Source organism: Polypterus senegalus, chromosome 3 (genome assembly GCF_016835505.1).
Source record: "Polypterus senegalus isolate Bchr_013 chromosome 3, ASM1683550v1, whole genome shotgun sequence".
Lineage (NCBI taxonomy): Eukaryota > Metazoa > Chordata > Cladistia > Polypteriformes > Polypteridae > Polypterus > Polypterus senegalus.
Window position 1 is genome coordinate 153853647 of NC_053156.1, and position 25690 is coordinate 153879336.

Here is a 25690-nt window from a genome sequence, read left to right on the forward strand (position 1 = left end):
CTCCAGGCAGAGGAGTAGCTTCAGTGACAGACTTTTGTCACTGTCCTGCTCCACTGACAGACTGAGGAGATCGTTCCTCCTCCACACTATGCGACTCTTCAATTCCACATGTGGGGTAAATGCTAACATTATTCAAAGTTATTGTCTGTTTTTACATGCTTTTTTATTACTCTTTAATTTAATATTGTTTTTTGTATCAGTATACTGCTACTGGATTATGTGAATTTCCCCTTGGGATTAATAAAGTATCTATCTATCTATCTATCTATCTATCTATCTATCTATCTATCTATCTATCTATCTATCTATCTATCTATCTATCTATCTATCTAAACTCTGAGAAGATACAGCCTTTCAGTGGTTAATAATTCTTAAAATTCTGCAGATAAAGTAAGGTAACAGTGGCAGCTATTTTTCCATAACTCTATATTAAACAAATCAAGTTCAGAAAATAGAAATGGATATTTTGCTTATGAAAAATAGGTGGCGTAAAACAAATTGGGGATGCTGCACCAAGGCACTTACCTTTGACTGTCACACAAACCACATTGTACCGGACCCTTATGACTCCTCCTGCAGGTGGCAGACCCACTGGATCAGGTCTGAGTAATCGTGGTTCTCAGCAAGAAAAAGGTGAAATACCCTCTTCCAGGTTGGGATGAGGTACTGCCTCAATCGGAGACTTTTAAGTATCTCAGGATCTTGTTTTTGAGCAACGGAAGAAGGGAGCAGGAGATTGACAGGAGGATCAGAACAGCATTTACATTCATGCAGATGTTGTACTGGTCAATCGTGGTGAAGAGAGAGCTGAGCTGAAAGGCAAAGCTCTCGATTTACTGGTCGATCTACATTCCTGCCTACACGTTTGATTATGAGCTTTGGGTAGAGACCACAAGAACTAGATCATGGATACAAGTGGCAGAAATGATCTGGGCTCAACCTTAGAGATAGGGTGAGGTGTGCAGATGTTCAGGATCTCAAAGCAGAGCCATTGCTCCTCTGCATCAAACAGAGCCAGACGAGGTCATTCAGGCATCTGATTAGAACAGCTCCTGGATTTCTCCCTTGGGAAGTGTTTTGGACATGTCCAACCGGGAGGAGACCTCAGGGCAAACATAGGACACACTAGAGAGATTTTATGTCTTGTCTGTATGGACATGCCTCAGTATCACCACAGAGGTGTTGGGGGAGATGAAGGGGAAAAGGGTCATCTGTACATCTTTACTCAGAATGTTGCTCCCATGACCTAGACCAAGATAAGTGGCAGGAAATGAATGGATGGATTGAGAAAGAAATGTGGAATTTCATGAAATTGATAATATAAAACTGTTAAATAAAAAAGAAGTTTGCATGTTTTTTCCCCATGTTTGTGGGAGTTTCCTCTCATTGTCCAAGGACATATCATTAGGTTAATTGTTGATGGTGAATTTACCCGACATGGAAGAGGGTGGATAAATGTGTGTTTGCCATACAGTGGAATGACATACTGTACATGTTTGTTTTTTCCTGTACCCACTGTAGTTGGAGTTGGCTCCTGCTCCTGCTATCATCATCAATGCCTGATGATAAATAAAGTATGTTCCAGAAATAGTGGGATGATTTTTTTCAATGCATAAATGCATTAATCAAGTGAAGTAAACACTACACTGAGCTGGACATTCATATAAAAAAGATGAGTAAACATACTTTTACTGATCACCACAAACTGTTATTCTCTATGATGATGTATCATAAGGCAAACTTCACCGCCAAGGATTTGGATCTGGCAACCGAAGCTTCAGCCAAACCACAATCTACTGCAGAAGGAAGACAACAGGGAGTAACTGCATTCTCTGTATAAACAGTAATGAGTGAAAATAAGCTAAAACTGTCAGAAGAATTGAATATCTCAAACTATTATCGATTTTATCTTTCTACACAATATTGAAATAAGAGAACACATTTGCTACATACTACTACAAAGGTAGCTTTACTGTTTAATCACATTTCAACCTATATCTTGATGTTGTATGGCATCTGCTGATTACTTAGCCACAAACACATCAAAAAATCATTCACGATAACTCATGCTATATTATTATTCAAACACATGTGTTTTTGGAACTTGCTCACTATGATTCTGGTTTATCAAACACTGAAGTCATGCAGATGAATTTTTATTCGTCACACATACCACATGGCATGTAAAAGAGATGGAGCTTGTTATATAAACTGCTCAAAAAATTAAAGGAACACTTTGAAAACACATCAGATCTCAATGGGAAAAAGAAATCCTCCTGGATATCTATACTGATATAGACTGGGTAATGTGTTAGGAACGAAAGGATGCCACATCGTTTGATGGAAATGAAAATGATCAACCTACAGAGCCCTGAATTCAAAGACGCCCAAAAATCAGAGTGAAAAAATTATGTGGCAGGCTAGTCCATTTTGCCAAAATTTAATTGCAGCAACTCAAAATTGTACGCAGCACTTTGTATGGCCCCTGTGTTCTTGTATACATGCCTGACAAGATCGGTGCATGCTTCTAATGAGATGACAGATGGTGTTGTGGGGATCTCCTCCCAGATCTGGACCAGGGCATCACTGAGCTCCTGGACAGTCTGAGGTGCAACCTGGTGGCATTGGATGGACCAAAACATAATGTCCCAGAGGTGTTCTATTGGATTTAGGTCAGGAAAGTGTGGTGGCCAGTCAATGGTATCAATTCCTTCATCCTCCAGGAACTGCCTGCATACTCTCACCACATGAGGCCAGGAATTATCGTGCACCAGGAGCCACTGTACCACCAGCATAGGGTCTGACAATGGGTCCAAGGATTTCATCCTGATACCTAATGGCAGCCAAGGTGCCTTTGTCAAGCCTGTAGTGGTCTGTGTGACCCTCCATTGACATGCCTCCCCAGACAATCATTAACCCACCACCAAACTGCTCATGCTGAATGATGTTACAGGCAGCATAATGTTCTCCATGGCTTCTCCAGACCCTTTCACTTCTGTCACGTGCTCAAGGTGAACCTGCTCTCATCTGTAAAAAGCACAGGGCACCAGTGGTGCATCTGCCAATTCTGGTATTCTATGGCGAATGCCAATCGAGCTGCATGCTGCTGGGCAGTGAGCTCAGGGCCCATTAGAGGACATGGGGCCCTTGGGTCACCCTCATGAAGTCTTTCTGGTTGTTTGGTCAGAGACATTCACACCAGTGGCCTGCTGGAGGTCATTTTGTAGGGCTCTGGCAGTGCTCATCCTGTTCCTCCTTGCCCAAAGGAGCAGATACTGGTCCTGCTGATGGGTTATGGACCTTCTATGGCCCTCTCCAGCTCTCCTAGAGTAACTGCTTGTCTCCTAGAATCTCCTCCATGCCCTTGAGACTGTGCAGGGAGACACAGCAAACCTTCTGGTAATGACACGTATTGATGTGCCATCCTGGAGAAGTTGGACTACCTGTGCAACCTCTGTAGGGTCCAGGTATCGCCTCATGCTACCAGTAGTGACACTGACTGTAGCCAAATGCAAAACTAGTGAAGAAACAGTCAGAAAAGATGAGGAGGGAAAAATGTCAGTGGCCTCCACCTGTTAAACCATTCCTGTTTTGGGGGTCATCTCATTGTTGCCCCTCTAGTGCATCTGTTGTTGATTTCATTAACACCACAGCAGCTGAAACTGATTAACAACCCCCTCTGCTACTTAACTGACCAGATTAATATCCCATAAGTTTCATTGACTTTATGCTATACTCTAATTAAAAAGTGTTCCTTTAATTCTTTTGAGCAGTATATATTATATAAACTGAACATGCAGGGTTGGCTGATGCTGCCAGGGTAGGGTCCAAACCAAGGATGAGAAGACTTGACACTGGAGGGATGTATGGATGGATGAGTGTGTTGTCTAAATTATGTGAATCAGGTAATTCAAATGTCTGTATTTTATGCTGCATAGTACCTGTTGCTTCTACTTCAGCACTCAAATCTTTTAAACTTTTGCCAATACCATATACAATTTTCAGCTGATTATTTTTTTCTTTATGATACTCTATCATTAACATGAAGCAATCTCTCCATCTTATCACTCTTGAGGACTTGACGAGTCGCACAGAATGCATGAGGTTGGTGATAAAAATCAGTGAATCAAGATATATTGTGGTGCTTTGTCACGGATTAATATTAGTAAATTCTTAATCTCACTGTCCCCACACTATGCATCTGACAAGCACTTATTTAGCATAAAAAGTTGCCATAACCTCCAAAATATTGTCTAAAAGTGTGCATTTAAAAAAAAAAAAACACATATAAAACTTATGCTTCTGACACTTCTCAAGTGTGGACTCTCCAGGGCAAAGGTTCTAAGACCTCCACATCACGTTGGGTGCAACGCACAAAGTATAGCAATAGGGTGTCACAAGGAAAAGTCTTTTATAATGATATTTTCTAATGATTTAAAAAAATTGAGAGCAGATTCTTCAATTTGAAATAGAAAAGAAAAAAGTCTCAGAACCAGTTTCACTAATACGCTATAATGGAGGCAGCAATCTATTGAGACAAAGTAAAAATAGTAATGTGAAAAAAATGAAAAAGAGAAAAGAATAACAAGGCTTGTGGAATTAAAATCTTCCTTTCATAAACAATTATAAAGGCTTCATGACTTGAGTTGAATATTAAGGTTAGGTAGATTACAGTAAATACTGCTGCAAAGATGAATTAAAAATTACAAAGAAACTTTCAGTGGAGGGGTGGCACTGTGGCGCAGTGGTAACGATGCTGCCTCGCAGTTAGGAGACCTGGGTTCGCTTCCCGGGTCCTCTCTGCGTGGTGTTTGCGTGTTCTCCCTGTGTCTGTGTGGGTTTCCTCCCGGTACTTCGGTTTCCTCCCACAGTCCAAAGACATGCAGGTTAAGTGCATTGGCGATCCTATATTGTCCCGTGGGTGTGTGTGTGTGCCCTGTGGTGGGCTGGTGCCCTGCCCGGGGTTTGTTCCTGCCTTGTGCTCTGTGTTGGCTGGGATTGGCTCCGGAAGACCCCTGTGACCCTGTGTTAGGATATAGCGGGTTGAATATTTTTACTTTCAATATGCCAGCCCCATACACGCTTTGACAGTATGGTTTTATTCTCAAACGTTATGCTGTAATACAGTGGTACAGTACAGCAGTATTCAATCCAGTAACCTTTTCACCGTTTTTCATTTTCCTGAAACCATCTTAATGCAACAAATAAAGCAAACAGTATGACATGCTTTAAAGATTTTGTTGACTACTGCACAGTATGTTACATTTCTATTTTTAATTTGTATGGCATTTATAACAAACTCTGATAGACTAGCTTCATTTTCAGGGAGGTTTCCTTCTTTGTACCTAATGCTGCTGAGATGGGCTTTGGTCCACCATTAAGTCAACTTGCAAATGATGGATCTGAGAGTGTGCCATTATTTTTTATTATGATAAGATCAAAATAATGCCAAACTGTTAAGGAGCATTTTAGACAAAACTAAAATATAAATACACAAATAAAAAAATGTACAGTGAAATGTGAGAAAGAAAGAAAGAAAGATGTATGAACAGTAATAAGTAAGTAATTAAATGTGTCATAAAATGTGTGTTTTATTGCTTATTTCTTTATATATTTATTTAATTACTTCTTCATTTATTTATTTAATGAAACATGCCTTAAAACGAATACTTATTTTTCCCCTTCAGGTAAGTTGAGAGGGTGGGCTCTTGCAAGTACTTTTCTTTGATTAGTGAATCGCCAGTAGAGAGGACACTCAATTTTGTACGTGTCTAAGTGCCACAGGATTTCCAAGGAAAACAAAGTGCATGCTCAGAGTTGTCGCAGTGCGCTCTGGGTTAGACATGAGTACAAGGAAAACTAGGCCAGAATTACTACATGAAGCAACTGCTTTAATTCAAGGAGCTCCTAATTCCTCATCCTCTCAGGAGACTGCAGCTGAAGTGTGGTGTCTTCCTACAAAATGACGGCCACAGATTTATGTGGGCTCTACAAATGAAACATTTCTCAGTACCAAACTCCTGCACCACATCTTTGCTCAACAGGAGCCCTGCACTGCAAAACTATCCATGTAAGACAGAACAACACCAAATAGGACCAAAGATTTCTGAAATGTCTTCTGTGAACTGTCTGTTAAGTGAAATATTTTCAAATGCATAAAGAATCACATAGCTGGCATAAATTTAATATTTCGTGTCATCCAAACCATTTTCTCTTTGTAGCACAGAAGGTATATCTGCTAATCTCTAAAATACAAATTGGCATAGGAAACTACATCAAAATTTCTATTACACTTGGGGGCTTTAAGAAGTCAGGACAAGACAAGAATCATCCTTAAGTCAGACCTATCACATTTAATAATGTATTATACACTAGCAGACAGTTTATCTCAACTCTCATTGAACATTTACAGTGCCCTTCTAATGACTTAACTGTGAGTAAGTATCAGCTTGCTTATTTACAATCATACATTAGTTAGCACAAGACAATACTAATCAAAAATCTACTTTTTTAATTGAGAGTTTTCTGAAGAGTTTATTGTTTAAAAGGAACAAACCATACAAGATTGTAGTACAGAAGAAAACTGTAAAAACTATGGCTATATTTTGGAGTTTTCTGAGTTTCCACCTCTCCCCTTTTGACTTTAAATTTCTGGTCAGTGTTTTATGAGAAGCATGAAGTCATTGCTGACTTTTTACTCAGTTCACATAAAAATCAACTACAGATAAACTCTTATTTTTCATAAACACTTTAAGTGAGCACTGCATTGCTTCAAATACAATTTAAAAAAAATGTCATTCCTAGATAATCTGATTATCATCTATATATATAATTCACTAAGGCAAGACAACCATGGAAAGCACGCCGGAAGGGGCGTGGACTTACTGAGCCGCCGACAAGTAAGACACCTATGGCGCACGCAGAAGGAGCCACGCCCACCAACTCCTGGCACCTCCGAGCCACATTGACTGTTTATAGAGGCGTGTTCCTCGCGGAGGTGAATCGCCATATGCAGCGTGTTAAACGGTTTGCGAGGGGTATCCCATGGGATCCTCAAAACAACTGAGGTTAAAACACAATGAAGGAAGCACTCTTTAAAAACCGAGTTTTCGGTTATGACGCACAACCGTGTGCACCATAGGAAACTGTTTTACTGTGTTGGTTCGTTCCGTGCATTGTTAGAATGTTGCTTTTTTTGCTGATTTATTACATTACCGATTTTTCAAATGTTAAATTTCTCCCTCTGCTTAAAAATCATTAAAAACCGGCCTGATTATGTGGGTTGGCTAGTTGTTTATATTATTGAATGAGGTGAAAGGCCAATGTTACAGTACATTACAACTCGGCTAATGGTTATGAAATTGTCCCACTGAGTGTTTCAAAGACATCCTCGTGAAATTTCCCACTAGGAACCTTGTAATGGCACGCAAACACAGCAATAGGATACGGCAGAAGAAAAACCCAAAAGTTCTGTACATCCTTGTGTGCTTTATTATTTCTGTGAGAATTTATGAGAACTCTGAGTGTGCCTTTTGTGTGTAATTAAGATTTTCTGTACCCATCTTGCCCTGAACAAGAGACCAAGGGAACAATGAGATGATCATAATTAAAAACATTAGATTTTTAAGAACTTATAACTAAGAAGATACTCTTTAGAGGCACGTGTGCATGTGCCAAAGACTTCTAATATGTGAAGTATTTTGGTACCTTCAGATACTATTAAGGCAGTGTGTTACACCATTTATCTGTATGTTGATTGGTGTAAACTGAAATGTATCCGGACTCTGCTGCGTAAATGATAGTAACTTGTTTAAGATGCTGCTTTGTTAGGATTAGTCAGTCTGGCCACAGTGGACTGAGCAGTACATATGGCAGGCTCCAACAGCCTGGGCATAATAGAGGACGTTTATCTTGAATTCATGGTTAACTGTGACTAATAACTGCTTTTAATTTACAGAGTATTTTCCCTAACAATACAATAGTTTCCACTAAAAGCCCAAATGTGAAATAAACTTCAATCCTAGGTTGCTGTGCCAGATACAAGTTGCTACAAAGCCAGGAAGAATATGTTAATCAAAGGTGTCAGGTACAAAGTCCTCATATTTGCTCTTTGTCTGAAGGATTAGATCTACTGGCTTGAGGGAGCTGGCACTTTTCGGTGATACTGCTGGCCATTATCCTTCTTGCCCAGCATTAGCGAGCAGTGGTAAACAGTAAGGTAATCTAATGGTCCTGCACACATGTGAAGAGAATGTCAGATAACTCAGAAAAACAGTTTCCTGAATCCATGCTCTCTATGTAATGCTGTGATCCTTAAATGCAAAAGTTATCCTTTATTAGGTTTTACAAAGCTGCCTCTCTCAGTGATCTTGGAGTAGACATGAATTTAAAAAAAGTGCCTCAGTGGTGGGGTGGTAGACAGGTCAGACACAGACTACAGAAAAAAAAATGAGCATGGAGGGAATAGTCTGCAAGCAGCACAGAAGGAAAACAGGGCAGCTATCCATTCCTGCAGTTGAGACAGGCTTGCACAGGGCATATAAATATTTTTTGTTTATACTGTACTGCTTTTTCATACTTTCTTTTTCTTTTTAATTTCTTCAGTAGTGCTGTGAGTATTCGAGTACTAAGGAGACACAGTCTGAATTCACATTGTTACAATAAAGCTGCCCATTTGTGAAGAAGACGGTCGAGAAATCTAATAGACTGTTTGAATATGAAAGTCACTATGCCTGTTAAAACTCTTTAATGGGAGCCAAATCAAACGTTGAAGAAGCTCGCCTTGGGTTCAATGGAAGGTAAAATGTTTTGTCTCAATGTGCATTTACTGAGGCTTTTGTGGAATGCCAAAGCAAAGGCTGATTTGAATGTCTTGGTTCAGCTTTCAGTTACATGGTCACCTCTCAACAAAAGTAAACAGAGGAGGCATGCAGACTGGCAGATATTCCACTCTGCACAGTTTAGTTCTGTATTAGGAGAAGAAAGATTATGAAAAGGCTGAAGTTGAGTACAACACTAAGATACTTTGCACAGTGCCACACCAAAACACATCAGCCCTTTAATCAGAAACATGTAGAGGCAAAGACCAAGACGAAAACTGTGCAGGAAACTGAAACAATACGGAAAAAGAAAACAAGTCGCAACAAGGGTGGGATTCGCCAAGGGTCCAGTGATATGATGTCACACAACTTGGGTCACAAAGTGATAATATTGTTTTGTTTATGCTTTGTAATAGATTACACAGTGCGATAAGATTCTTACCTACTTAATCTCATTCAAGGTAGCAGGAGCCAATCATCAAGCACAGCATCCAGTGTATGGAAAGAATTAGTCCTGGACATGATGTCAGTCCAACACTGGTCCTACCCACCCACTTACAAACTCTGAGGACAATTTAAAGCATCAGTTAGCCTAACAAGTCAACTCCACACAGACAACATGCAGGCATGAAGCAAGGATAATACATTTATGAGGCGGAAGCACTGCAGTGTCACTCTCTGCCCTTCCTTGTATCTGTACAGATTTGTCTCCGTTTAGATGTTCTCACACATCAGAAACGCACGTATGTATGGTACGTGACTCCAAATTGGCCCTGTATGAGCGAGTGTGAGTGTGTCAACAAGTGGGCCCAGCAATGAACTGGGTTCCCATTCTGAGCTGCTCACCTCCTAGCACCTGATTCTCCTTGGATAAAGAACGGTGAACATATACTTCAGATTATGGTGGTTCAATAATGGATAGATACAAAAAAGGAAAAAAAATTCAGAAGCTTAAAATCATATTAAATAAACCTGTCATGAAGAATAAATCCTGCAGGACTGTTATGATTGTTGTCCCCATAGTGCCACAGAAAAATCTAGTATTGAACAATTGTATGCACCATCCTCCCATTCACTTTTCCAAATGCAGTGTTGTGCCAAGCTAGGGCTCCTCCTGGTAATGACAAACCTCAGAAGGGATACCAGTCCATCTTAGAGCACATTCACTCATACTCCTCACACTTTTCAACATACAAGACCAGTTTGGGGTTTCATGTCGTCAGATTTTAGAAAGAAACAGTGGTCACTAGAGAAAATCCATATGAAGACAATCTGGATGTGCAAATTCCACTGAGGTAGAACCCCAGTTACAAATTAAGATTAGGTACTTGAAGATATTATAAAAAATAACTGGATCCTCATTTGGCTCCATTATGCCACTGTATATGCAAAATTCCAAAAACACCTACCGTAGTTATGTGAGATAACAGAAGAGCAGAGAATAAAGCAGTAACACAGCACAAGTAGTGAACTTACACAGAGAGCACTACATAACTTAAAAGGCTTTCTGGAATAAGGAAGTTACATAAAGAGATCCTCAAATACTACACAAAACAAAATAACATGGAACTAAAGAACACCAAAACACTCAAGCAGCTGGTAATGAGGAGAGTAGCACTTTCCCATGTACAATAACTAGCTGGAAGCTAAACTGTGCTAACTTAACAGTTAACTATTCTTAAATGATTTGTTGACAAGCATTTTAATAAAGTAATTAACATTATTTAAAATTAACACAAATTAAAAAGAGGGTATAAGTCTCAGGTTATCGCATTCACAATTGAATACACAAAATTGGCAAAGCTACACTGGGCTTAGGGAATGCATTCATCCTGCAGTGGCCTGGCATGCTGTGCAGGGATTATTCTTGCCTGGCGCCCAATGCTTGCTGGGATAGATAGACTCTGGATTCTCTGCTCTGGGTAAGCTGGTTTGGATGATGGATGGATGAATGGATGACACACCTTTAACACAGCCTTTAAGTCAACTGCACAATTACAAAAGGCACTTCTATAAGCCTAAAATCTAGTTACGCCACTAGAAATTAGAAATTAAAAAGCAGAAATTCTCCATAGAAAATTCCTGCAGTTATTAGAAATTTTTTGTTTTCTGTCTGATCATATTTTTTTTTTCTTTTTCTCCTCCTACAGACAATCTTTTACTCTAGGGGATAGGCGAGAGCTGCCTTTCTTCTCAAGTATTGTAAATCTTACATTAGCCATTAAGGAAGCTACTTGACATACAGTAATATCAAGTCTGCGATGTCCTTTGATGAACAGAGCTACAGTACACTGGATGGATCAACGAGTGTCTACCAACCATTGAATTCCATTCATGATGAGAATGGGGACTGCAATTTTTATTCATGAACAAGGAAATCCCATAACTATGCATCAAAAGCTTGCTCTGATTAAGTCCCTTGTGCCACCCTACCAGCCTCAAGGTCATTACTCAGTAGCATGTTTTAAACAAGTGAGAACAGACTCTAACAAGCAATCACAAGAGCTATGACCAAATAAGTCCAAGTTGTTGAACTGTAGCTGTTCTTGACACATCTTTATATGTCTTCGACTTATTGTGGCTAAAAATCTAATGGATGGTAGTACTGTAATTTGTCACTTCTGAACACACACACAGATGTAAACACAAACATACCTTTTTCCTAAAATCCAACACGCTGGATAATCCACTTTTAATTTTTTTTTTTTTCCAATGTTAAAGTGTAAGGAAGTCATAAACTTAAAACATTTCTGTAACACTGTATTAATACATTGGTTGATGGATGGACAAAATTTTAAGCCAAGGCTAGTTTTTTGTTTTCAGGCAAGTCAACTGTCTTGCAAAACAATTATTGTAGCTTTTGTCTTATATAATATTCTGAAAACAGTAACCAATGTTGTCTAACAGAAACCAGAATCCCCAAACAAAGCAATATTCCATCCATCCATTTTCTAACCCGCTGAATCCGAATACAGGGTCACGGGGGTCTGCCGGAACCAATCTCAGCCAACACAGGGCACAAGGCAGGAACCAATCCTGGGCAGGGTGCCAACCCACCGCAGGACACACACAAACACACCCACACACCAAGCACACACTAGGGCCAAATTAGAATCGCCAATCCACCTAACCTGCATGTCTTTGGATTGTGGGAGGAAACCGGAGCGCCCGGAGGAAACCCACGCAGACACGGGGAGAACATGCAAACTCCACGCAGGGAGGACCTGGGAAGCGAACCCGGGTCTACTAACTGCGAGGCAGCAGCGCTACCACTGCGCCACCGTGCCGCCCCAAAGCAATATTCTGCCATTATTATAAGAAAGCCTTCAAAATATCTATATTCAAAGGAATCGATGTTTATATGCTGCCCTTGGCCAAAGTTGCACAAAAGTCATTCAATAACCATAAGCAATAAGCGGATGCTTACTCTAACACCAAATTTTTTTCTGAATTTCCCACATCAGCTTCATGCTGGTATGAACTCATATGTGCAATAAAAAAGAACAATAGTTGAAAAAAGGAAAAAACAATTTTTATAACAGTATGCTCCAATTTGATGATATAGTTTCTGACATGAGACATTAGCCTAAGCGACATTGCATTAGGACTGCAAACTAAGCCATCAGGTAACTTGTGTACTTAAATCCCTTCTGCACCATCAATGGAAAGGTGTCTCATTTAGTTTAAACCTGCACAAGTTAATCCAGTTAGTTTTAGGAGACTTACAAACAAAAACAAACACAAGCATGCTGTACCATATACTCTAAGGCTCAACATTCAAAGGCAGAAATTAACTGAAACAAACCAAAGCATTACCATCCAGATATAACATGAAATATTCATTATAATGTGTTTCTGCAGAAAATAACACAAATTTAGAACCACAAGACAAAGTGCTTTAATCACCCTAATCTTTACTAAAGCTACATAATCTGGCAATGATCACGGTAATCCAGTTATATTCATCTCTAAGCATTTAAAAGTGCTTACATACTATTTTAGGTATTAAAATTATGGGCTAATCTGTATGACTTTGTACTTTACTGAAGATTGAGATTCTAACTTGATTTTTCTCACAGCATCATTCTGATGTTTGACAATAACTATCTTGTAAATTGTTGTAAGATTTCTAGATAAGACATCTGTCAGGAACACAAAAAACAGGTATTTTATGATTAGGGAAGCATTTCATTTCTATTAGTAAAGCTGCAGCATTAAGTCCAGTAACTTTAAACACATTATTTTTGCAACTGGAATCACCCAGTATTCACATTAAAACATTAGCACTGCTGCTTTATGGATTCAGAATTCTGGATTAGAATCCCACTACTGGAAATTGTGGAGTTTTCATGTTCTTCCTGTGTTTGTGTAGGAGCTCCCCTAGATACATCATCAAACATATGTATATTAGGTTAAATAACAATTTCAGATTTGCCAAAGTATGAGTGGTGGTGGGATGTGGCACTCTGTTTGGGGCAGACTCCTTTTGAGCATCTGAGGTTGCAGATATAGGCTGCAGCCCCACCTCCCCTAAGCCCTGAACTGAATAAAACCAGATTGAGAATGTTGTACTATGAACAGTAAATACACACAAACTCACACATACATTGTATTTTATATATATATATATATATATATATATATATATATATATATATATATATATATATATTCACACACACACACTATATATGCAGTAGATTAAGAAAGCATTCAGATACTTTACACATTATTGTATTGTAGATTTAATTTTAAATAAATAAACTGGCCATTTTTGCCCATCTATCTACACTCAATACCCCATAATGAAAACTGCAAACATGTTTCCAGAAAGATTTGCAAAGGTATTAAAAAATTGAAAACTGAAATCTCTCTATCATACTTAATAAAGTGGCCAGTGTATATATATCCATCTTCATAAAAGAACAAATTCCTGTTTGTCTGTCTGGTTGCTAGGGTTAGAATAAAAACAATATATTAAAAAAATGCACAACAAGGGTAAAAAAATAAAAATGATGATTTAATAATTTTATAGTGTTTTATAAATGTGTTCAGTCCTTCTTGGGCTGTGAAGTAAATAACATCCATCCTTTTTTTCCATCCTCAACAAAAGCCCCTGAAGATTTGCAATATGAACATAGGCCACTGTGCCGGCTGATCACACTGTTTCAAAGTATATATTCACCTTAATAAGAAGGCAAGTGTGTGTGTGTGGGTGTATCTGCACATTTGTGTGTCCACCCAGGTTTGGAAGAAAAAAAATTAAATATTCAAAAAATGTGGAAGAAAGGTCAAAAAATCAAAAATGATAATACAATACCAAATAAAGGTCTAAAAACAAGAACATTGGTCTTATTGGCCTATTCAGTTGTCTGATGTTATGCACCAGCACCAAAAGCATGGAAGCAGCAGGCCACATGAATGAGGATTATAGTTGTAATGCTAATAACTGATAACTTTGTGTGGTGGGCATATAACAATAAATTGATGAGCATGTCAGGAAACCAAAGCCCTGACACGACTAAGCTAATCTCACTAAACAAGGTCACCACTGCACTTTTGCAAGAAAACACTTTTAATATTAGAGTGGTCAGTTTGATGATCAATGCAGTGAAGAAGCTTCAAAAACACTTGAGTCTATCCATACTTTCATATTATTATGTCAGACCAACTGAACAACCCTTGTAACAAATAAAAAACATAATCTTGATTAATTAAATTCATGCACATAGAAACATACATATACACATTACACTGTATATAATAAAGATGAGTGTGTTCCCGGTTTGAACAGGGGAGGACTATAAGATATGCTTCATTCGAATTTAATTAGTGCCTACTGCCTGGGCAATGCAGTGTATAACCCTGCTAATATATATCTAATATATTATAACTAGGCTAGCTAAGCTTCGCTCACCAACCCAGAACACCCCCAACCCTCCCCCGCCCCCCGCCTGCGCTATGCGCCAGCAACTTCACATTTCTGCCGCTCGCATTGTGAAGAGGGGGGCTGAATGCACTCCAAGGAGGCGCACTTGCTCCTCCAAAACCCCCTCTTAAACGGTGATATAATGGGAATCAAATGTAGTTTTTTTTACCTCCTCTTTGCTCGATCAACTGCTGGCTTGCTGCTGCTGCCGTGCCATGTGCATCTCGCACATTGCTTTAAACATTTAAAAACCTGTACACCAGCTGTCTTTGTCATCTATTCTTTGTTTTTTATTTCCGGTCCTGGGCATGGTTAAATCTTTTGGCACAAAGTCTCATCTCGCGGGACATGAGTTCTTGACATTTTTTAGTTTATAATTTAAAAATGGAATAAGAATCTGAAAATCTAACAACAACATATTAAAGTTTGATAAATTCTGAAAAGAACGATACCAAACATAAATACGTAGGTTTTTAAAATAAGCCCTATTTAAAGCGTGACATAAAAACGTCACATAAATTCATTGCACTTTTAGACTTAGAATTTTATTTATATAGAGTATATATATATATATATATATATATATATATATATATATATATACATTAATATGTACAAACATATATACAATATATTTAAGACATTTTTAAAAGCAATGTATGTTTACTGCTATGGAAAAGCAATCAGCTTTGCCATTCCACATTACGTAAACTTTGACTTAGAACACTAAAAAAGTGTATTTATTTAGTACAACGTAAAAGTTAATAACTAGACTTCTTAACAGCTGCAGAGAAAGTAGACATCTGTGCAACTGTCTTGTTGATATATGCAGTATTTTAGGCACAGTATACTCATTGAGGGTAATAAAGAAAAAGAGCCCCCCAATAAAGATGTTTAAGTGAATGTGACTGAACCAACATGGCAGACCTAAACAAGTTGTTTCAAATTCCCATGCTTAATTCAGCTCCTCAAAGTAAACAACAGTGTGATTTTCATCTAACTTAGCAGTGAAAAGAAAACATGCTTTACGGTCTAAACACTAAAAAATATTTACTCAAAGAAGGAGACAGAATGAGAAATACTGGAGAATCACACTAGCTTTAAAGGAACACTTGCCCTACTCAGATGCCACAAATTGACATTCATACAAAAAAAAAAATAATAAAAAAACTAAAACGTTATGTGGTGCACTATCTGCACAATCTAAAAGGTGATGCATGCTCTCAAAAGCATGAAGCCAACTGTTTTGCAAACGAGTGCTGAGTGACAAAAACGGAATCACCGAGTTTTGCTGCAGTTGGAACAGTTTTATCTTAATAATCTGAACTCTGCTAAGACCAGACAGGGCTGACAGCCGCACATATGATGTAAAAACTACTCAGTCTTCACTGGGAAAGTCTGCAGAAAACTTGAGGCCCAGTGTTGTGCTGGCACTGCCCCAGCTCTACATTAGCTTCAATAAGTGTGACCCTGCCTGAATTTCAGTGGTGCAGAAAATCCCCTTCAGCTATACTGGCACTAATAGGAATTCCGTTCCGGTTTACACCTAGCTTCCCATACGCCATATAAAATATATTAAAGCAATATTCAACCTTATTAAAGACATTGGAGAAAAGTAAGAGGGTAACAAACTGCAGAATGGTAATTGATCCTTGGTACCATAGTATGTTGGGAACGGTCAAATCCACAATTCATTTATAAAATCTGACATTGCAAGGATGTACAGAAGACTGCAATAAGTTAATTCCAATTCCTTCTGAACATCTGACTTTTCTGGACATTTACAGCATGAAGCTTTCTAAGAAACAACTCTGCACTGCATATTAGAACACACTGAAAACAATCTCTGGGACCCCCTTAATTAACCCTCTTGAAAATTAAAATGGAGGTTGGGTTGAGGAAGAGGGATCCAGAAATAAAATGTTAAAAGCATATTATGGTGTTGTCCACTACCGGGGTTGCTAGGAAGTATTGTGTGTGTGTCCAAGAACTGTAACACAGGGAAACTGCTCATCCTTAACCATAACCCTACAGGTTTATGGGCTGCGACAATGTGATAGCAGTCTCATAGAGCATCTTCATCAAGACAGAAAAGAAGCCCCTGTGGTGAGAACTAAATCTACAGATTGTGCCTTTTCTACAGTATTTAATAAGTCCGTCACCTGCAGACAACAGTACATGGGTCAACACATTTTATTTGATGTTTAATTTTACTTAAACTTGGTATTTTCATTAGTAGCTCTGAGATGTGATTTTACATAAAATTTAAACTTTACTCTGTGACATAAAAAATATTTTTTTTCTTACTTTTAATGAAAACATTCCAGCACATGCAATATAATCCTATTGAGGGTAGAACTAAAATCAGAAATTCAAGTTTACATTGATTCAGTTTTTATTTTGGATTCACAAATAGACTGTCTAACTAACAGGAAGGATCCTCAAGCATCCATCTATTTACAAATCCAATTACTCCAGTCCATATTTCTTGAGGTAGGAGCCTATCTTGACACCATCTAATGGAGACAGAAACCAAGCCTGAACGAAACACCAGTACAATGCAGGGGACACATATTCACCCACACTGATTCCACCAATTATTTTAACATCCTGAAAGACAACTGAAATGACTTAAGAACCAATCCAAGAATTTAAAATCAGCACTCGGGCACTGTGCCACAACAGCTCTAACTGCTACGCCACCATGCCATCAACAGAGGTGCCTTGTAACAGGTGGTCATATTAAGGTACAGTACAAAGGAAACAGAGTAAAATAATAGCACATTATCTTGAATTTGTTATTGGGGGGTTCCAAATGGCTAATTATCATTTGTGTTGTTATTATTCATGTTTTTACCTTTTACCTTATTTCAGTATATGTATATTGAGGTCTGTAATACATTATACACAGGATATTTAAAAAAGCACAAGACAGCTACAACCTGTATATGGCAACATACTTCAACATTAACAATATGGGCACTGCACAAACTAACAACCACAAAACCTCAAAACGTAACAATATATTTAAATGAAAAACATCTGTTTAGTTATAGGTTATAGCTTTAGTTATAACTTATAGCTATAAACAAATATTTTTCTTTACATTGTCTCAAGTGGCAAAATGAAAATGTACTGTTTGTGCTGGGCCCATACACCAGAATCACTACCAGTGGTTGTTATGTTGCTGTCTACATAGGCAGCTAAAGAAGCACCAGAGCAGACAGGGTATGATATGTAGCAAAAATAAAGAAAATGAAGAACAGGAACATTTAAGTAAACTGGCGACTATCAATGTAGCAGACTTTCTGAAAATGAGACTATTGAGAAAGATAGCACTAAGGCTTGTCTCATTGGATAATGGATGATTTCTTGAGTTGTACTACACTTTCAATCAGTCAAATAACTCATTCTGTGATGGATTATGCCCAGGTTTTTGCACTTATATACTTCAACTCAAATACTCCTTTAAAGAGTGTTAGTACCAGTATGTCGGCAAGAAGCAGGTGCAATATATGAGCATTTTAATGTCTTTGTAGATATTTCAAGCAGAAATATCTCCCTGCCACCTCAAAGAGGAACGCCCTGTAAATCAGTCCAACATTATTGATGGTTGAACAAGGAAAAAGTCTCTACAAAATGTATCAGTAAAAAGAAGAAGTTAAGTGTGGAGGAGAAAATTAAACTTTGTGGTTGTTTCTAGCACGGCACACCAGGTTAGCCACCTCCATGGATAGGCATTACATTAATTTTTACAGAATTTGCTACTTTGTACTACCTCTCACTTAAGCCCACACTTACTCTAAAACGTTTTAAATGTTAGGTTACACCTTATCGGACTGTCTGGGTTGGATTGTGCCATCTGCTTCTAATTTGAGTGGGCACATTATTGTGTTACTCACTTTCTAAATCAGTGGTTCTTAAAAATTACACTGGCGTAGGTTCCAGTAATTGATTAATCAAACTTCTCTGACATTCAAGGAATACTTTCGGTAAGTCCTTCCAAACTTACTTTTAACTCCTGGCTTGTATCGTAACTTAAACACAGTAGTTAACTGCATTATGTCTGTATTAAAATTTCACATTTTTTTCCAGTAAAAGATCACAAGATATGACCTTTCAGCTATAGGTTAATTCTACACTAATTTGTGAATAATTAACCATTTTACACAAGAATCTACAATGTTCATGACATTCAGTCAACCATACAAAGAACTGTATACAAAAATAGTAGGGGCCACATTGTTTCATGGACCAAGGCCTATCCCAAATAAAAAAAGATGAAGGGATAAAAACAAAATACTCCAACTGGCTCAAATAGAACAATTAAGTAATCATAGTACATTAGATAGATAGATAGATAGATAGATAGATAGATAGATAGATAGATAGATAGATAGATAGATAGATAGATAGATAGATAGATAGATATTCATAAAACCAGAATTCACACATTTCTATGCAATCATCCTGTAAATGTATGTACGTGACTGTGCCTTGAACCCCCACCTTGTTCCCACCCTCAAACAACCATATGAGGAACATGCTAATCAAACTCATATGCCGCGCTCCACAGACTGAGCACTCCAAGAACATGCACAGCATTTTAGCACCTTTCTTATCCATTCTGGGGGTCAGGGAAAGGTGTAAGTAGCAAGCATCTAAGCGAGTACCAAATGGTGGATATAATGGCATGATTGCTGTTAAAGTGAATAGGCCATATGAAAAATTGTGGGTTTAGTCAGTTGCCTTACCAGCAAGTCAGTTATCACATACAGAACCATCAGCAAGTTGCCGGCCAAAGTTATTTTGCCTCAAAATAAATAAATCACAGGTTGACCCAGACCACCGGAGCCACAATGTTTGTCGGTCTTGGCATGGAATGAAAGTCTTTACGGTTAACAAAAGCAGCTTCATTCTCGCTAGGTGCCCTTATTGCAATTGGATTCTAGTAAAGTGCTTTGATTTTATTAGGAAAACTGGACACTTCTGTAAACTAACTTTTCATGCTGGCAAAAAACATGTCAGGTTTTATGTCTCTCCACACACACAGCATACCAAATGGAATGCAGTGCCATTGTCAGTTGGCTATTAGCTTCCAGCACAGTGGAGTAAAGCTTGGCTGTGTTATTCCTGACCTGTAGGCCAGTTCCCAGTGTAATGACAACATGTAGATAATACAAACTGACAAAAAAACAAAAACGTTTTTCAGCGCAAATATGCAGGATTGACCCTCTTAAAAGGGAACCCAAACACAGTCTATACATCATACTTCTTACTTTGGAGGTTTAATATGTTTGTTCTGTCAACACACATTACAATAATGGCTCAGGAATATGAATTATTATACACTTGAGTTGTCATTTAGCTTTTTTGGCTGCATTTCCCTAATTAATCAATGGTGTCTTCATGTTCCAGTTTCCCTGAAATTTTGCATACAGATAGGTCGGAGTTGCTGTAAATATACACAAGATCCTCCATCAACTCTTCTTGTATAAATCCCGACTTTAGTGTGGAAAGTTGCATACCTCTTTTTCATGCATTCACAAGTTTTACAAATCTGAGTCCTGGTCACTGTCTCTCTGGAATCTGCACAACTGGTGCATATCTGTGTGGGGTCTTCTCTGAGTACACCCATATTACTCTCAAATGCATGTTCGTTTAATTGTTGAGTCTTGGCAGTCCCCAAAACACTGAGTCTGGAGCTGTGGTGGTGGGTTATGTGTGCCACTTGGCCTTGTAGTGGCCTGGCATCATGTCCAGCTCTGGTACCTTTCTTGAACCTGGTGTTGCAGGGAGAGGCTCCAGCCTCCTATGACCTTGAAGTAAATAAATTGTCTTTGAGAATATGAGGTCTTCTTCCACTTGTTTAAAAGGAGCTGAACTTAAGTAACAGGATATATGCACACCAGTGCCCAGGCTGACTCACAGACTTCCTTGCAATGGCATATCTTTATTTTCTCCTCCTGCTAAATGGTCTCAGTTTAAAAGTACATAAGGATATCTGCAGAGGAGCGAGAGTGAGTATGTGTATACCCTGTGAAGTTCCTTCTATGGTTGCTATTTTGTTCCTGATGCTGTCCCCAGTTGTCTGGGTTAAATGGCCAATAAAAATCAATAAATGGATGGACAAAAAAATATTTGCGTTAATTCACAGCTTTCCTTTGTCTGAACAAACAGACATAGATTCTAACACATACACATTTTGATTATAAAAGCAAAATTTTCTTCTACTACAAGTCTAACCACACAAAAGTAAAATTACAAAGTAAATATCTATGCAAGTAGTAAAATGCAGGCTTTATCATATAATTCAGAGCAATTCAAAATTTACACATTATAATCAAAAATGATGGAAGGTGATTTTGTTCATTTACACTCATTACAGGTTTGCCCCCATGAATAAAAGTGAACGTACAAAAATATGATTATCTAAACCAAAATCCATCTATACCAGGTGACACAAATACGGAAAGAATTATATTACAAAAGTATGTAGTTGGATTAGATTAAATTACATTATTTGTACCCAGGGGGAAATTTGGATTTTAACAGCAGCTCTTTAAATAAATAAATACATAAATAGGCTAATAAGTAAATATATGCACATTGCTGCTGAATTATTTGATCGCTGAAAGTCCTCGGTGTTAGTATGTCAGAAAGAGGATGTACAGCGTTGTGCATAATAGCACTTAGTTTTGTTGTAATTCTCTCCTTCACTACTTTCTCCAGAGGGTCCATAATGTATCCTATAACTGAACCTGCCCTGTAATTAGCTTGTTGACATGGTGGGCCTCTCTCGAAGTAATGTTACCAGCCCAGCACACCACAGTATAGAAAATCACACTGGCCATCATCAAGTTATAGAAGATGTGAAGAATGTCACTTCCATATTAAAGGAACGCAGACTACTAAGAAAAAACTGCTGTGCCGTTTTATTATATGGTTCCTTTGTGTTGTAGAAGTGCACCATCTGTACATTTAACATTCTGGACAGTGAGAGGCTCCTTGGTGTAGCAAAAGTCAACAGCAGTTCCTTTGTTTTGCTAATGTTAAGTTGCAGACAATTCTTTCTGCACCAAGAAACAAAGTTCTCCACCTGACTCCTATACTCTGTCTCATCCCCTTTATCAACACACCCCATAAGTGCAGAATCATCTGAGTATTTTTGAAAATGACAAGACCTGGTATTATTTTTATAATCTAAGGTGTACAGAGTGAAGAGACAAAGAGACATGACTATCCCTTGTGGTTATTCTGAACATATAATTTAGGAGCCTGTGAGCACTTTCGAAACTTCTTCCATTTTTTTCAATATACATTGTGCCTGAGCAGTAGTACTTTGTGCGCCTTAGCATTTGATCACATGATTAAAATGTGGATGGGGTGGTTTCATTGTGGTGCTTTAATGCCGTCTACTTGCAACAAACAGAACTCCTCCGCTGGCCTAAAGATACAGTATGTTGTTTTATGGACATGCAAATCAAAATTGGGCATGTGTTGTCAGATGGGAGACAATTCCAATAAGGGCTGGCTTCTGAATTTCTCTTATTTTTTACCTCATAGACTCTGCAGAACCTTTAATAATGATGATTTGAAAATGGATGAGTGGAAGAAGCAAGTAGGTAACAGGAAAAATAATTTTTAACCCCACAGAATACTACAATGCTTTAGACAAGCGAAAAAGACTGCTGCAGAGGAGTGAATGTTACCTATAGAATTTAAAGACAGTGCAGAGTGCTTTCAAAGTGTTTCTTGGGGGAATTTTTTAAATAAAGACTCCCCAGTGTGGCGGAAGTGCCAGCTATGCACCCAGAAGCACTCCGGGTGTCCCCAGTCCTCTTCCCCCCAGCACTTCCGGGTGTGGCGGAAGTGCTGAGGTCCAGTGCTCTGTAGGCATTGGGGTGCCCCCTGGCCATGGGCCCCTTCAGAGTTGAGCTTCCAAGCTCCCAACCCGTGGTCCCCAAAGCATACAGTGCATCTGGAAAGTATTCACAGCGCATCACTTTATCCACATTTTGTTATGTTACAGCCTTATTCCAAAATGGATTAAGTTAATTTTTTCCTCAGAATTCTACACACAACACCCCCTAAATGACAACGTGAAAAAAGTTTACACAGGTGCGCGAGAGAGACACACACAGGCATATGACAAACAGGCGTGCGCGTGCATTGTTGCAATGTTACTTTTCTTGGTTGTTTATTACATTACAGATTTTTCAAATGTTCATTTTTTTCCCTGTGCTTAAAACTCATTAAAAAAAAGTGTTTTTAGTGAGCGGTTCGTAGCGCTATAGCTTGTTAGTTTTCTCTGTTGTTCAAGGTTTTCTCAGTGTTATTCAATGTTTTTTTTCAATGTTACATTTAGTTTACTATTAAGCTGTGCATTCTATGGTATAATTAACTATATTTGTGTTTAAAAATTTAAAAAATATATATTTACATACAGTTTGTACGGTCTGAAACGGATTAATTGTATTTACATACAATCCTATGGGGGAAATTACTTCGGTTCACGACCAAATCGGGTTTCGACCAGAGTTTTGAAACAAATTATGGTCGTGAACCGAGGTTCCACTGTATTACTGCAAGAGAAAATTAAAGGCACACAATACAGTGACACATATTACAGCCACATAAAAGGTCCCTTGCCATTTAATATAGACTGTTCCTACTAATGTTTATGCACTACTGTTCTAGCGCCCGTTATTTTAATGGGCTTAACGTCTAGTTTATCTATACTAATAAAAGGCAAAGCCCTCACTGACTGACTGACTGACTGACTGACTCACTCACTGACTCACTCACTGACTCATCACTAATTCTCCAACTTGCCGTGTAGGTAGAAGGCTGAAATTTGGCAGGCTCATTCCTTACAGCTTCCTTACAAAAGTTGGGCAGGTTTCATTTCGAAATTCTACGCATAATGGTCATAACTAGAAGCTATTTTCTCCATTTACTGTAATGGAGTTGAGCTCGAAAGCTGGGGGAGTTTAGGTGTGACATCATCACGCCCCACGTAATTACGCAGCACGTAGAAAACCAGGAAGAGCTCCAAAAAGCGCTTAAGAAAACATGCATTATATAATTAAGAAGGCAGCGAAACAATTAGAAGCAAGCGAGTGACATATAAAACCATATTCAGCGGCTCACGTGAACTGACGCAGTGCGCAGACAAAAAGCAACAGTTCCAAAGAGTGCTGAACAAAAACCGAATTATATTGCTACGCTCAAATAGATAAACCACACGCCGTGGCACAATAGTAGAGGCTTTGCCTCTAGCGCTGACGTCCGAGGTTCGATTCCCGAGTGGGGATGCACGCATTTTTATTCATTTTACCTTCGCATCCCCTTGGTTTGAGACGTATGAAAAAATATGTGGTTAATGCAGAAAGACAGATCACCAATTGAAGCTTTATGAATAATGGATACTTTATTCACGATCAATGATTGTTTTGGTAAAGCCATACTCAGTGTATTCATTAGATGAACGGTAAAAAAGTAAGAGCGAGGGGAGGGTAACTTATTGAGGCACGCAGGCAAAACCACAATAGCACGCGGGCTCGATGTACTGTAGTGCACGTCAACTCGATCTGAATTGCGCGATCAAATTCGAAAAAATATATCTTTTCAAGTTCTATTTAGTCCATATGTGTCAAACTCAAGGCCCACGGGCCACATCCGGCCCAGCGTGTAATTAAATCCGGCCCGCGAGATCATTTTATATACTGTATTATTGTTATTAATGGCCCGGGGATATGAAGCGCTGGTAACACAATAAACAACAGATCCCATAATGCAGCGCTTCAGCTGCCTTGCAACACTTACTGCGTTAATCAAGTCTAGCTTATGATGCTGCAAGTTATTGCGAAGCTAGCTCACACGATGCTGAAGAGAAAAGGTGATTCTGAATATAGAGCCTTTAAAAACCGATGGGAGGCTGAGTATATGTTTACTGACATTGCCGGTAAACCTGTGTGTCTCATTTGTGGAGCTAATGTGGCTGTAATTACAGAATTTAATCTAAGACGGCAGTATGAGACTAAACATCAGGAGAACCAGAAAGACCTGAATGCAGTGCATAAGATACAGAAAGCAGAAGAGTTAAAGAAGAATCTGACACTTCAGCAGACGTTTTTACCCGTGCAAAATCATAAAGTGATTTCAAGTGAAGCTACTTTTATGGGAGACACAAATGCACCAGTGCAACTTGCCCCACTTTCCCTGTTGCCAAGTAATGTTGAACCAAGTCGGCACTACGGTGTTCCCAAATACGCACTTTGCTGATAAACTGAGCGCACTGCGTACTGAGTTCGCACGGCGCTTTGGTGACTTTGAAGAACAAAAAAAGAATTTTGAGTTGTTTCGAAACCCATTTGCTGTCAATGTGGCAACTGCACCTGTGCAGATTCAGATGGAGGTGATTGAGCTGCAGTGTAATGGCACACTGAAGGCAAAGTGCGATACTGCACGGCCCGCACAGTTTATTCACTCCATTCCCGCAAAAATGCTCCAGCTCCGTCTACATGCGGCTCGATCCTTGTGCATGTTTGGTAGCACATATCTGTGTGAGAAGCTCTTCTCAGTCATGAAGACTAACAAAACAGCACACAGGAGTCGCCTCACTGATGAGCACCTGCAGTCCATCCTGAGAATCTCACAACACAGAACCTCACACCAAACATAAACGAACTTGTTGCCAAAAAAAGATGCCAGGCTTCCAGCTCTGATAAAATGACATATGAGCAAAGACAACTGAATGATTTGATTTGTTATTGCTGAAAAGAACAAATTTTATTTATATTTCCAGGTTTTGTTATGCACCATGTTCATATTTGAATTTGTATAATTTTGACAGGATATATTTTTATGGAGAGCAAAATATTATAAGTTATTTAAGGTTTGAGTTGATTTATTCCGGAATAATATTCTGTCGACTAAA

At 38.6% G+C, this 25690-nt stretch overlaps 1 protein-coding gene across 2 annotated transcripts in view; it reads right to left on the reverse strand.

The window, feature by feature from the left end:
- prkd3 (protein kinase D3) overlaps positions 1 to 25690 on the reverse strand; it is a 358336-nt gene that overhangs the window by 208000 nt on the left and 124646 nt on the right. The window lies entirely within an intron of this gene.